The following is a 14331-nucleotide window of genomic DNA, read 5'->3' as shown; positions in this document are numbered from 1 at the left end:
AAAAACCTAATGTTTCCTTAAATCAATCCGCTGTCCGGATTTAAGTCAAAAAACTAATCTTTTTGTAGTTTACAGAAAACCCCCTGATGTTTCAGGTAATCAACCCACAGTCTGGATTTAAGTCAGAAAGCGAATCATTTTTTGCATTTTTTCGAAAAACCCCTGATATTTTAGGTAATCAACCCTACCTCCGTATTTTAACGAAAAAAGCCCTACCTTTCCAGTTAATCAATCCACATTTTATCTAAAACAAAATTATCCATATCTTTTAAACCGTAACTCCGATTTTAACATGTTATATATGAAATTTGATTAAAAAATGTATAGACTCTAAATAGAATGTTATTTTTAGCTGTTGAATACTTCTTAAATATTATTTTTGGTGCAAACTTAATCTGTAGTGCACGGTCCTTTTTTCTCTCTCTTTCCGGCGACGATACAAATTGCAATAAACATCCATTTAATTAAAACCAAATTGAGAGGAAAGAACACATCGTTAACAACACATGCACACCTTTCGAAAACCTCATGGGGAGAAACAACATATTTCTCATCTTATTCCGAGTGACTGTATATTCAAACGCGTTTTCGTTATGTGAGCACTAAAACCATCGCGGCAACACAAACGCGTGTGTTATTTTCTCTTCCGTTGCAACGCACGGGCTCTTTTTCTAGTCTGATTACAACTCTATTAGGTCCTTATTTGTATGTTCAAAATCTCAAAAGAAACCTGGTTTCCTTGATACTAACAAAACACTGTATAAACCAGCCAGGTCAACTGCTCTCCATACTCTAAAATAATCAGGAATATATCAACCGTAGACCTATCTTCATCTCATATCCGATGACTGCTGTATGTGAATAAAATTAGAGCCTGAATCTGTACGAACTTTAGCACCCCAACTCCATAGACGTGTGGACACCTTGAGTTGGAAAACAACATTCAGCTCAGTACAAGCCTTAGCAGATCAGCATCATTGAATCTCTTTTGATTCATGATCCATGGTCAAATTTGACTATCAACACATGCCCCCCTGTTTTTAGGTAAAGCTTGGTGGCCAAAAAATATATGTGTGTGCAGCGCGCAGGAACGGGCACACAAAATAAGTGGCACGTGATGTCATTTCGCTTCGCGCGCTGAACCACTTATGCCGCGCGCATATTTTTTGTGCCTTCACTGAAGTGACGTGCGCAAAAAATGCAATTTATCCAGCACGGTCCTAATATCACGCGCCTGTTAGAGACGTTGTTAAGAGAAGCCGGTTTTTCAGTGTGGCTGATAAGTGATAATGGTACGCATGTTGCTCTGTACAGTAATAATGTGCATGTTATGTTTACCATTTTATCCTGTATAAACATTAGAACTAACAAATACTTCTTCGTATTAAATCTTGTTCTGTAATATAATCTATTCTTTATTTTCCCAAACACCGAGTTAGGGTGCATTATTTACTACCTTTGAAAAGATATTTCATTGATATTGTTTAAAAAATCATAAAACATACTAAGATATATATGCCATTAACAATAATTAAAGATATTTCATCGATATTTCATCTTCTATTATTTAAGTATTAAATGATTTTTATTAGATATAATTAAATCTTGAAGTACATTTATCACAAATCATGTTTCGAAACAAAAATAAAATTTATAGTTCAACAATTTTAGAACTTTTATCTGATGTCTGGATAATGTTTAACTAATTTGAATCATTTCTTGGGATCATTTAATCATCTTAACACGTCTTAGTGACATATTTTTTTTCTAAAATCTAAACATGTCCTAAAAATTATGAAATTAGCATGGACACTCATATTTTATTTTGATGTTTTATTCATCGAAGCGAGTAATCTTGGTTTTTTCCTAATTCGTTTGGATTTTATCTAATATGTCTTGCACACATACATATTAAAAACATTTTTTCACTCCTTAGCTTGAAATTTGTCGTTTAGACCGCCCCCTTCCATGTTTTGAGGTCATTCATCATCCTTATTTTCTTATTGGGCCATGGGTCTCCCAAGTGGGTCTGACATGTCAACACACTTCACATGGTGGTGGTTCCACCGATTAGCTCGGTAAGTAGGTCCATATGACACATGGGTCCCACAACAAAGCCTTCGAGACCCGAATCTTATAATGGGTTCATCGATTTGCTAGATTATTCGGTTTGAATGACAGATTGATCCCACCCGCAAGTGTGGTTGACACATGGAAAAAATGACATGTAGGAAAATATTCGAGGTATCGTCCAGTCACATAAAATCTATGATTATAACCTTATAATTTGGTCATTGCTGGTATAAATTACATAATGAATAGTGCTAGACATGTTAATGACCATTGTGGGTAATGCAATTATGACCATATGGACACAAATTGTCATAATACTATAGGATTTGAACATTCCAACGCTCGTCCTGACCAAATTATGAATTTTAGTCATTGATCTATGACCAATTAAACCGCAGTCATTTTTTCCGTCATAAACAACCATATTTCTTGTAGTGACAGGACCACTACAAGAAATAAGGTCAATTATGACTCCCTATATTGGTCATTGATTCGTCATTGTTGTCGTTTATTGACCTTTTTTGACCAAATTTACAACGTCAACAATTGGCCGTCAAGAATGAACAAACATGACCTTTCTAAAATTTTGGTCGTAGGTCTCTATTGACCAAAATTTTGATTTGGTCATTACCCATTTGTGTGAGCCACGTAGGATCTGACGTGGTCATGCTGACGTGGCATTGCTAATGACCAAATGGAATCATCATAAATTTTAGATCCCTGTCCGCCAATCTAGCCTACATGGGCCTGGACCAATACCTATTTTACTATTAAAAATGTCTGATTTCTTTGGGTTGAAGCATTTTTATTGCTAGAAGCACGCATATCTCAAGATAGGCCCAATAAAAATAAATACAACAAAATAAAAGATTGCAAATAAAATGTATATTTCATTTCAGTAGCATATCACATCAAATACAATACATCATCCAACGACTCTATGCATTAAGGTTCAACGCCTAACAAGGGCACATCAAAATAATTTTACATGTACACAACAGAATACTTCTGCAAGTACAAGTACACAGAAAAAGGACCCAACAAGTGCACAATCGCACATAACGAGAGTTCCACAAAGATTGGATGAGAACCACAAGTTTCTTCTTATCCTCTTCCTCTGCACAATATGCTCTTGCCATTGCCGCCTGCAAGAAGAAAATGATACCGACTCCAGGTTAAACCTAGAAAGTAAAAAAAATCCAACCGTCCAACTAATATGTAATTTTTTTGTAGCCATAGGATGAAACAGGAGATGTCTACCCCATTGGTCTTTCCTTCTATGCTTTTGAAAAGAAAAAAGAATCTACAAGAGACGTGCTCCCTTTGGTCTCCCTTCCGTTAGACTACTAGATAGTGACCCGGGCGCGTTGCCGCGCCCATAGAATTGTATCGTATTATAAAAAATTTGTTGTTGTTGGGTGCACAGTACAATTAAAATTAAATATGAAATTTGGTGCAGTGTGCAAATTAAATCTACACATGCATGAAAAAGAAATACAATTATATTAATAGCATTGTCCAACAAAGACCACGAACATACGAGTGATAACGACATAACCAAATAAAAAAGCTTATATACCAAAACACATAATTTGATCAATGCGTAAGGGAGGGCATAGCGTCAAACATTGTATAATTCATAAAACCCTAATGCCAAATATTTAAGTGTAAATGAATGAACTAACTCACCAATATGGTTAGAATATCACATTAAGAAATTATTTGTTTTCCCGTGTTTGTTTTTTCTGATGAATAATTGGTTGTCATTGAGTGACACTTTTGAGCATTTACAAACAAGCTTACATATGTTCTTTATAATATTACAAAATATCAGTAGTAGTAGGAGAACATGAACAATATCAATCAGAATAAGAAATGATATGCACGAATCATGCTTCTAGTTGGGTAATACAGGAGGCAAAAAAAGAGGTGGGCACACACCACGGAAGGAGCACAAAATAGATAAGGATAGGAAGATGTCAAATCGACTCACCAGTCACCACTTGGTTCCATGGAGAGTCGTTCCCGGCCTCGGTGGTCTCTGATTAGGGCGGTGAGGGTATCCAGGGAGACTTTTTTCTGAAATGAAATCAATGGAGACTGGCATCGGGCAGTGACAGACGGAGTTATGTTGTGGGCGTCGCAGGTGGCGGTATCATGAAGGTTGCTAGCTTTGCAGGCTGCACCGTGTATAGGTCTACGCCACGAGAAGCAGCGCTGCGTTTAATGGCTTCCCGATGCCGGCAAACTTGGCACCAATGGACCTCAATGTGTATAGTGTTGTGCCTGCATCAATGGGAAGCCTAGCACCCTCAGCTGCAGAAACCTCAGATGGCCTTCTGAGAGTCCACCCACCTTCTGTAACAGCAAAGATATTGTCACATCCATGAGCTTACAACAAAAAATAAGAGGATTTGTTTTGAAATAATCTTCTTTTCTAAGTATGAAGATGACAACAATGGAAATATGTTGTCATGAGTGACGTTCACTCACAAAATAGTTCAACATGGCGATGACCTGTTGTGAGAACTTTCGCTCTAGGACCAACATCAACAGCTACTCTTGCAACATCAGGCACTGCAGGAAAAGGAGCAGTAGAGATTCAACCATCAGCAAGTTGTTTGACGAATTGAGAAATACACACACATACACACACACACACACTATCTTTATCATAAGCTAATTATCAGGCAGGAAACATCCTAGATAGTTGTTAAAGGTGAAGAACAAAATAACATAGCAAGACTGATAGACAACCATGATTAAATAACCTTTTCATAACATAGCAAGGCTGAAAGACATCCTTGGTGCTATTTTTCTCTCTACATAGAAGATGTTCAAACAAAACTCATGATTGATAGAAAATGGCTAGCATCCATACAGTGACACTATGAATTAGGATAGTTACCTGGGATAAAAGGCCGCAAGTCCTCTTTCTCTGTATTGATGGTTGTAGCTTGTAGTTCCAACAGGGCCTCATTCCTCTTGTTGAAGGGACGGGGACGTCTACATGCTGCATTAGAGGGATTGAAAAATCATAGGTTTAAAGGTTTCTTGAGTTTTGACCTGTAGATGCGCAGGAATGGTAGCATGGTATTGAAATAAAGAATCACTACAACACAACGTGGACCTCTGGAACAAACAAAAGAGAATTGGTCTTACCAAGCAGCCCAAGCAACGTGTGGGCCAGGAGTTTAGAGGCGGCTACATGTGACCGGCGACGCCGGGAGTGGGGGCACAAAGGGAAGGGCATCGTCCTCCCGTGCCTCTGCTCGAGCACCTCAGCTGGATCCCGCGCCAACACTCGATCGACGCAAACCGCCCGCTCCTGTGTATCCCGCATCGCATCCTTTGTATCGAGCACCGCGCCCTAGGCTGGACCACGATCCTGTTAGACCAAACACTAGAGCTCATCAGCTGAGAGAGACAAAGATTGTGCCGCATTCAACTTACAATTTTTCTGCTTCCATTCCTTTTATTCAGAGATTACAAACTCTAACTGAAAAACGAGAAAACAGGGCACGCCAGGGCCGTGAGCGCTACCATCTCGGCGCTCCCCGCACATCACCCGTGATGCCGTTGTGACCGTTGCATTGTGCCATCCCACGATGTCAGGGTGGCAAGAGATTCTAACTAACTAGCCGAGTCGCAGCTCAGCTTATTTCCGGCTAATTAAACTAAAGAAAATTTCTACTGTCAAAACTGACGAAACTGAAACTATGTTCAACAGTCGTTAACTAAAATGCCCGCCCATTCCACACAGCACGAGCAAAGCATGAAGTTGGGTGATCATTGCAGAAAATTTGGGCCCCTCTAGTTAAGGTGTACAGAGCAAGCACATCAACCAATGTTCCAGCACACATAGTACTGTATGTGGGACAAGAAACGTTGATTAGAATCTGGAGCGTTGCTGCTCCACGGCCATCTCTGCAGTACACGCGCTGCTGCTGGCTATGCGTCGAGCCGGCAGCCGGTCGCCGGCCGTTGTGGCACTACCCGTCAGTAGCCGTTCTACTCTAGCCGGCCGTATGCCAAGGAAGCGCGTGGGGACGTAGGTGGCAGAAGAAGGAGAGAGCAACTATATGTAGGAGATGAAAGAAGATGCAGGGATGAGGTCAAGAAGCTGCTGGGGCTCTGCAAAGATGGAGGGCGCCAAGACCAACATGAGCGCCATGGGCTGGGAGGCCGCTCTCCCTTCCCCACCCCTGTCCGTGTGGCAGCCCAAATCAAGAGGAGCACCGAGAAGCGATCTGGAGCGTTGTTAAATGTACTAGTACTGCGATCTGGAGTACTCCTATACTTCGTAGAGTTTCAATTGCTATGGCATATGGGACAAGCAACATTGATTTCTACGGAGTGTTGGCGCTGCGATGGCATTAAGGCAGGTAACCTCACCAGCCAGTTTGGTGCATGGACGAGGCGGTGACTTGTGGTGATGGCGGGATCCAGTCCGGACCGTCTCCCAGCCGTCGCGCCGGCTTCTCTCTACTTTGCCCGTCATGGCCGCCATGTGCGCTCCCGTGCTTGGAGAAGCCGACCTCGTCAACAAGGCCCAGATCTGGCTCGCTGCTGCTCCTGCATGCTCCCGCTATAGGTGGAGGAGGACAGCGGGTTCCGGAGCGATCTTCGGGAGGGAGACCGCGGGGGGGGGGGGGGGGGGGAGCTGCAGCAGGTGCGGCGAGGGGATGGGAAGGCAGGTGGCAGCGGCGATCTGGAAGGGAAGGAGGCGACGAGGGGATGGGAGTGGGTCTGCTAGTTTTTTTTTTACTTTTCTTCATATGGATGAATGGATGGATGGCTGTGGGATTCCTAGCAACCGACTGTAGGATTTGTGCCATGTCATCGATCCATGGCATAAATGGTTGCACTAATCAGAATCCAGCTTATGTAATTATGTTTTTTTCTTTTGTTTCTTTTATATTTTTTATCCTCTTATTTCGGGTAAACACTCAACATATTAACCTCATGTGGTATGTTTAAATGACCCAATATTTATGGACCCATATTGGATTTAGATATTAGTCCATATAGATATTGGATTTAGGAAATATGGACCCATATTGTTGTCTTTAGTTGTACTTTTTTTATTGCCTAAAATGAGTTGTACAATATTTATTATTTCCCTCAAAAGAAAGCTATATTTTTTGGTTGAGTGTTGTGGTTGGAAACACTTTGCATTTAATTACGATAGAATTTGGCATTATTGAAAAATTCACCCACATATTTTTTATTGTCATGTTTAAGATTTTATTGTCTCAAACACCAAGTTAAGGTACCCTATACCACCTTTCAAAAATAATTATCTAAATATGGTCTACACATTATGAGATTAGCATGGGCTCGTATATTTCATTTTCGTAATTATATTGTATTTTCTAAAATATTTAGGATATTAAAATGAATAATTATAATTTATTGGTGTTTATATAATATAATTTACTTCATACATATACGTATAAAACAAACTTTTTCTCTCTATACATGACACACATAGGCAAAATTAATGAGGTGTCGTCCAGTCACCTCCACACATATGTTTATGGTCTTATATTTGGTCATGGTAGCATTGAAATATGATCATAAACAATTCTACACATCTTAATGACCATTTTGTGCAATAGAATCATGACCTAATGGACGCAAAAGGTCATAACGTTATGGGCTTTGGACTCTTTTAGACTTGCCATGACTAATTTCAGAATTTTGGTCATGGATCAGTGACCAATTAAACCATCGTCATTTTTAGGTCATAATTGAGCGTTTTTCTTGTAGTGGACATAAACGAGAGCTGGCAAAAGTTATGGCATTGATCCACACGGTCCTCTCAGGCTTGATCGAGCCAGCTCCATTTCGGTCCGGTCTTGGAAAAGGAGCTCGTCGTACAGATCGGTACGGTCCGGACCGGACCGCCGGCGGCCGGTGCAAATGTTGGGTCGGATCGGGACCGGACCGGACCGTGTCCAGTGGATCCCGGCCTTCCTCGGTAGTGAAGACAAGGAGGGCAGATCTTCTCGACGCCACAACAAACTGGAACGCCGTTCATGGAAGGTGGGATTTGAAAAGGTGCATGAGAAAGTTGTGGGGCTTGATCATGGTAGTGTTGAGGTGGGCGAACAAGAAGGTGCTGACGTCTTACACCAAGCCATGCGGGACGAGGAAGACAGGTGGGAGGGAGCACGGTCGCTCCCCGCACAGCCGACGTGTAACTAGCGGCAGTCGAGAGCACCGAAAGAAAGGTGGCACGCGCGTTGGGAGACAGGGACGAGTCGCCATCCGACGAGGGAGAGATGTGGACCGGAGAGAGGCAGGGATTTGAATTTCGGCCATCTCGGCCTGGGGCGAGAAATATCTATCAGCCGAAAAGAATGATTTTTGGTCAAATTTGTCAAATTTTGGTCAAATTTCAGTCAAATGCTGGTCAAATTTTAGTCAAATTTCAACCGAAATTTTTGAAAATGACCGAAATTCGGCCATCTCGGCCTGTGGCGAGAAAAAATACAAAACGAAAATCAAAACGCTGGAGAGAGGTAGGTAGGGTGACCGCCGACGAGAGGGGTGGGGGTGCAGACTGGTCAATCTGTTGGGAGCGGATGACGATGACCTTGGGCTGCACACGAGCAGCACCGGCTGCGGACCCGGATTCATGGTGGAAAAAGGGCGGCGGAAGAGGCTTTAGAAAAGAGCTCGAGTGGTCGGAAAAGGCACTAGTAGTAGAAGGCTTTTCCGACCACTAGTGCCTTTTCCGACCACTCGAGCTCGAGTAGTAGAAGGCTTTGTGTCCGTTGCAGCCACAACATGCACAACGAAGAGGGTATCTGTAGTCCCTCTATAGCTAAAGCAGTAGAACTCTTTATAGTTCGTAGTAGAATGATCCCGAGCTCTATAGCGAAAGCACAGAGGTTTAGATGGGATGTGAGGCGGCGAGAGAAGCGAGAGGAGCCTCGGGAGCGTGCGAGATTTTTGGGGAGAGCATGACGATACGACTAGCTTGGGCCAATAGGACCGGGCGTGTGCCTTGTAGGAGAGCCAGCGGCGATGGTAACGGAGTGCTGATGGAGGGGAACATTTGGTTCCTGGGTGTATATACACCATATATGCAAGAAAATTATAGCAATTCAACAAAAAGGACAAAAAATATATTTTTTTGAAATAAATTTGATCTTTCGTTGTATATTATTGAACTACTACGAACTATAAAGAGTTTTATTTAATTATTAGAAAAATTATATATGAAACGCATATACAACCTAGAACCAAAGTGTATTTCTCATTGTTGATACACATGTATGCAGGGGCAGGAACTGAGTGGATCGTAAGTATGTGTGCATGGTTTACATGCAACGCCTGGACGCCTAATATTAGTGTAAATACTGCATTTTTCGTTGTTAAACCAATGTGTTTTAATGGACTGGCCGTCCAAAATAGATTTAGCAACCTTTGGCCCTTTTCATTTCATTTTTCTGGCTTCGCCACTGCTTTCGGCTATGAATGTGACAAAGACGAAAGCCACAGCTGCAACCGAAAACTTCTAAATAGGAGCTTTTGGTTTAGAAGTCGGAAGTTGGCTGAAAGCGCAACCAAACACCCTCGAAGGGATGGTTTGAAACGCTGAGAACCCACACAGTAGACCCACCAGTGGGCTACACTTACGAAAAGTTACGTGAGTGTTTTACGTAAAATCTGACATGGAGGTGACTAATTGGGCCAGAATTATAGGTTGGGGGCCACCCCTGGTAAAAATAAGGGGGTCGAGAGGATTTTAGTTGGAAGGTTGCGTAGGCTTTCGTAGCCTATTCGTAGATGTATTCGTGCAAGGTTGCAGAGCGGAGCAGTGTCGTAGACAAACACACAAAAGTAGAAGAACACAGAAAGTAGAGAGGAATCAAGCTTTATCAATGATGGTCTTTATTACAATGATTGTCTCTTCTGTGCTTATATAGGGGTATGGGGGTTAAGGGATAAGTACCCACCTAACGAGAGATTAGGGAATGATAGGAGCTGGTTGCATGCCTCGCACGCAAGCCAGCCTCGCTGCCGTGCGCGTGCGACCGAGCCTGGCCCAGTTTCCCAACACTCCCCCTTGGGTAATTATCTATATATCCATGTCACAAAACTCTAAAAAACACAGTAGGAAAAATATGGAGAAAGAGCACATAGTATACGTTGTTGTATTGCACGAATTGCCTCGTTAAAAATCTTAGGTGAGAAACATCTAGAAAACTCACACAACGGAAAAAGAGTACAATCCAATCAACCGCTCGGTTGAGTACCCAATCATCGGGACCGAGATTTTAGCGACGAGTTTGTGAAGTTTGTCCCCTGAACCTTTCATCTCTCTAAGTCTCATCATACTGATTCCACGTACACACCTCTCAAAGGAAGACCCCGGTAATGATTTAGTGGACATATCAGCAAGATTATCACATGACTTGGTATGCAAGATTCTCACCTCGTTCATTTGTTGAAGTTCGTGTACATAGAATAACTTGGGACTAATATGCTTTATGAGGTTACTCTTCACATAACCCATCTGAAATTGTGCAACACAAGCAGCATTATCTTCATAGATAATGGTTGGTGTTTGTACGGTGTTCAGCCAACACGTCTGCTGAATGTGACTGATCATTCGCCGAAGCGATACGCGTTCCTTTAACGATTCAAATAGATCCATGATTTCCGAGTGGTTCATGGAGGTTGACACAAGTGTTTGCTTGGTTGATCTCCAGGAAAACGCAATTCCACCATCAAGGAAAACATATCCACACTGTGATTTGCAATCATGCGGGTCCGACAGGTACCCTGCGTCGGCATAGCCTACAAGAGATATGTCTTGATTCCTTTTATAAAATAGGCCAAGATCTTTGGTCCCTTGCAGGTAATGGAAGACGTCCTTGATAACTTTCTAATGTCTCTTGGTAAGTTTAGAACTGTACCTAGCAAACAAATTGTGAGGTACATGAGTGCTTCAACTGCACTCAGGTAAGGAACCTCTGGTCCCAGAGTTTCCTCCCCCTCTTCCTTAGGCCTGAACGGGTCCTTTTCCGGCTGTAGATATATCCCGACCATCGGGGTCTTAGAAGGATATCCCTTATCAAATCCAAATCTTTCCAACATCTTCTGGGCACAGGCCGACCGGTGCACTAGAATCCCATCAGGGGAATGTTCAAGTTGCAGGCCTAGATAAAACACTAGGCTTATGGCTTACCACACGGTAAACGTAATTTTCCCGTAGTGGATGGAGAGTTGGTGGAGCGTGCTGATAACGTGTTCTGTAACTCCTGCCGACGAGTCCGGTCCGAGGTTGCGGAGCGGAGCAGTGTCGTAGACAATCATACAAAAATAAAAATAAACAAAGAAAGTAAAGAGGAATCAAGTTTTATTGATGATGGTCTCAGTTACAATAATTATCCATCCTCTGTTTATATAGGGCTATGAGGGTCAAGGAATAAGTACCTAACTATGCGTGTGCGACCGGGCCTGGCCCAGTTTTCCAACAGTATCGTTACTCGAGAAGGAAATATGAGACCGTTAGAGGATTTCCTCTGGAATTTTAATGGACGATACAAACGTGAGAAACAAGTTTTCCTGATAGTGCATGACAAAGAACGTGGGCACCCCAGCTAGGCAGTGGTCTATAAAAAAAATAACTAACAGAGCACTAGGTTTTGTATTAGCTAGTTGAAGAAAATCCAATCCAAATAAGCAGGTTAGTGCATGACAAAGAACGTCGGGTGGAGTGTTTGTTGGAACTAAACCTAGTCTAAACCTAGGATGGATGAAGGACCGAAAGCTGAAATCATGGCCGCTCACCTCTCGCCTTGCATCGGCCATTGCCGTCCTTCTTCGACCGGGACTGCTTCATCACCAATCGCCTTCATCGTCGCCTCGCACAGTCCCGCACCGGCAGTGCCGGGCCAGTTCCCGGCTCCGGCCGACGTCGGCTGCCTCGGGTCGGCTGCCAGTTTCGGCCGCGTCGGCCTCGTTGCCTGCCTCGGGTCGGTTGTCGGCTCCAACCCGCGACCGTCGTCGCCAGCCTCAACTTGGAAGCCGCCACCCCGCCTTCATCGACCGATGTCCCTGACATCGCACGCCATCGGATTGGTCATCCATCCATCCGTAATCCACCTCATCTACGTCGTGCGACCGATCTGTCATGTCGGTTGCACGCGTCTTCGTAGGTCCTGCGAAGACTGTCACAAGTAGAGCGCACCCTCCACCAAGCGAGCACCGGGCAGGCGCTGCGTCGCCCCGTCGGGCCGTAGCGTCGCCGCCCCGTGGATCTCGTCGCGGCTGCACAGACCCATAAGAGATCCACATCCAAGGTATTACCCATAAGAGTACCAACGGCCCATAAGCCCAAAAAATGACGCACCGTATGGGGAACACCGTCGACATGGAGCCAAATCTGCTCAAGTTCGATCTTATGTGGAACCTCCTGTGATCTCCATGCGGTAACGGTCATCTGGGCATTAACTGACGGCACGTTCATCTGGATTCCATCCACCCTGTCCAAATCCTTTAAAGATGGGAAGCTAACAAGGTACGCATCGGATCCATGCTGAATAGCCTCCCACTTCCACTGATCATGTACTGGACATCTCCTGGCATTGCGATTAATTAGACGCTTTTACAGCTCGTCGGTTTGGTTTTTTCTATCAATAGAAAAACATCTAAGGCCGAAAGCCCTGTGAGATATGCCCAATATACTGTAATGAAGGGTGTAGATTTTTCTCTCTATTGGGCCCATTGGTGGAGTCCGCCCTGGGACCTTTGAAATCCTAGAGCCGGCCCCTGATTGCATGTTGGCGGCGGTGAAGTACACATGGTTAGTCGCCATTCCCCATTCCACCTGTGGTAGTTACAATCTTTGCCTTTATTGTCAGTCTATACAAGAAAACACATTTCCCCCCAAATCAAACTGTGCGGGCATGGCATGGCAGCACAGTTTGCAGCCTAATTCTCCAGAATTAATTGCCTTTCTATTTGGTCTACAACTCTCGTCTTAATTTTGATGATATTGACACAGAGGGTGTGTATGGGTCTAAAACCGCAGAAGCTGCCTAGCTGTAACAATTGATGGTCGATATTATAATTTTAATTCGTACGGACTATTTTCTTTTTTAAAAGGGTGTTAAAACCCCGGGCCTCTACATCAGTCGATGCTTACAGCCATCTTTATTTAATATTAAATTTGTACCGGTCGACTGATAGTTATGGTTTTGGATAAATATAATCCTAGTTCGTGCATGCATGGTCTCCAGGTAATGGACTTATTTAATATTAAGGAAAAAGTCTGAAAAAACCTTGAATTCGTACCCCAAGTCTGAATCAAACCCTGAATTGAGAATCCCTGAAATCGTCACCTTGTCTTTCTTAATCCCGGTTTATCCCAGTCCATTAGTGCTAACAGCTGGTTTGGGGCGTTGGGATTGCTGACGTTGCTAGGATTAGGAATTTTTTTTAAGGCAGGATTAGGAGTTAACTGCACGGATTATGGACGGACTGTGGGCCTCTTTGGGTATTTACGTACTGTAAGTTGCAACGATGGAAAGAACAGAGCTTCAGTAGGGGAACCATATTAGGACTGGTCCGTCGGCCGGCGATGACGACGGCGGCGGCGGCGGCGGCGGCCGCCGCGATGTCTTCCCCCCCCCCCCCCCCACCCCTTCCGCGCGTGCGTCGTAGTTAGGTGAAGGTGCTGGAGACGTGGAAGCATCCATGAAATTGTAAGCTTCAAATCATCTGTACAAATTCCTCCTTCTCCTTCTTTCTATTTCTAATGGTACAGCTACTGCTCTATCTCAAGGATGCAATCAGGAGGTTTGAAGTTGCAGGAGATGATGGCTGGCAACCATGAATGGAACAGGGCAGACAATTGGAACAGAGGATGCACTGAGACAACTAGTTCTGGAGAAGAATGCAGAGATTAAAGCAATCAGTGCAAGATGTGATAGTTTGGAGAGAAAAGCAGTGTCCAACTTGAGAAAGCAACAGGAAGTGCTATTTATGTGATATGTTACTCATAAGATATCACATAAACAGTTAGTAAATTTGTGAAAATATATGAACATGTTCTCTGTTGGGGAACGTCGCATGGGAAACAAAAATTTTCCTACGCGCACGAAGACCTATCATGGTGATGTCCATCTACGAGAGGGGATGAGTGATCTACGTACCCTTGTAGACCGTACAGCAGAAGTGTTAGAGAACGCGGTTGATGTAGTGGAACGTCCTCACGTCCCTCGATCCGCCCCGCGA

The 14331-nt window shown here is 43.5% G+C and overlaps 1 long non-coding RNA gene across 1 annotated transcript; it reads right to left on the bottom strand.

The window, feature by feature from the left end:
• Positions 1–3177: 3177 nt before the first annotated feature.
• On the bottom strand, positions 3178–6604 carry LOC123410137. The gene is made up of 6 exons (XR_006612977.1): positions 6469–6604; positions 5236–5461; positions 4982–5086; positions 4567–4650; positions 4067–4431; positions 3178–3218 (listed from the first exon to the last, which is right to left on the bottom strand). It is a non-coding gene; the product is annotated as an uncharacterized LOC123410137 (long non-coding RNA).
• Positions 6605–14331: the final 7727 nt, after the last annotated feature.

The sequence above is a fragment of the Hordeum vulgare genome, chromosome 7H (genome assembly GCF_904849725.1).
Source record: "Hordeum vulgare subsp. vulgare chromosome 7H, MorexV3_pseudomolecules_assembly, whole genome shotgun sequence".
Classification (NCBI taxonomy): Eukaryota; Viridiplantae; Streptophyta; class Magnoliopsida; order Poales; family Poaceae; genus Hordeum; species Hordeum vulgare.
The sequence above is the reverse complement of the archived record's forward strand: the minus strand, read 5'-3'. Positions and strand labels throughout refer to the sequence as shown.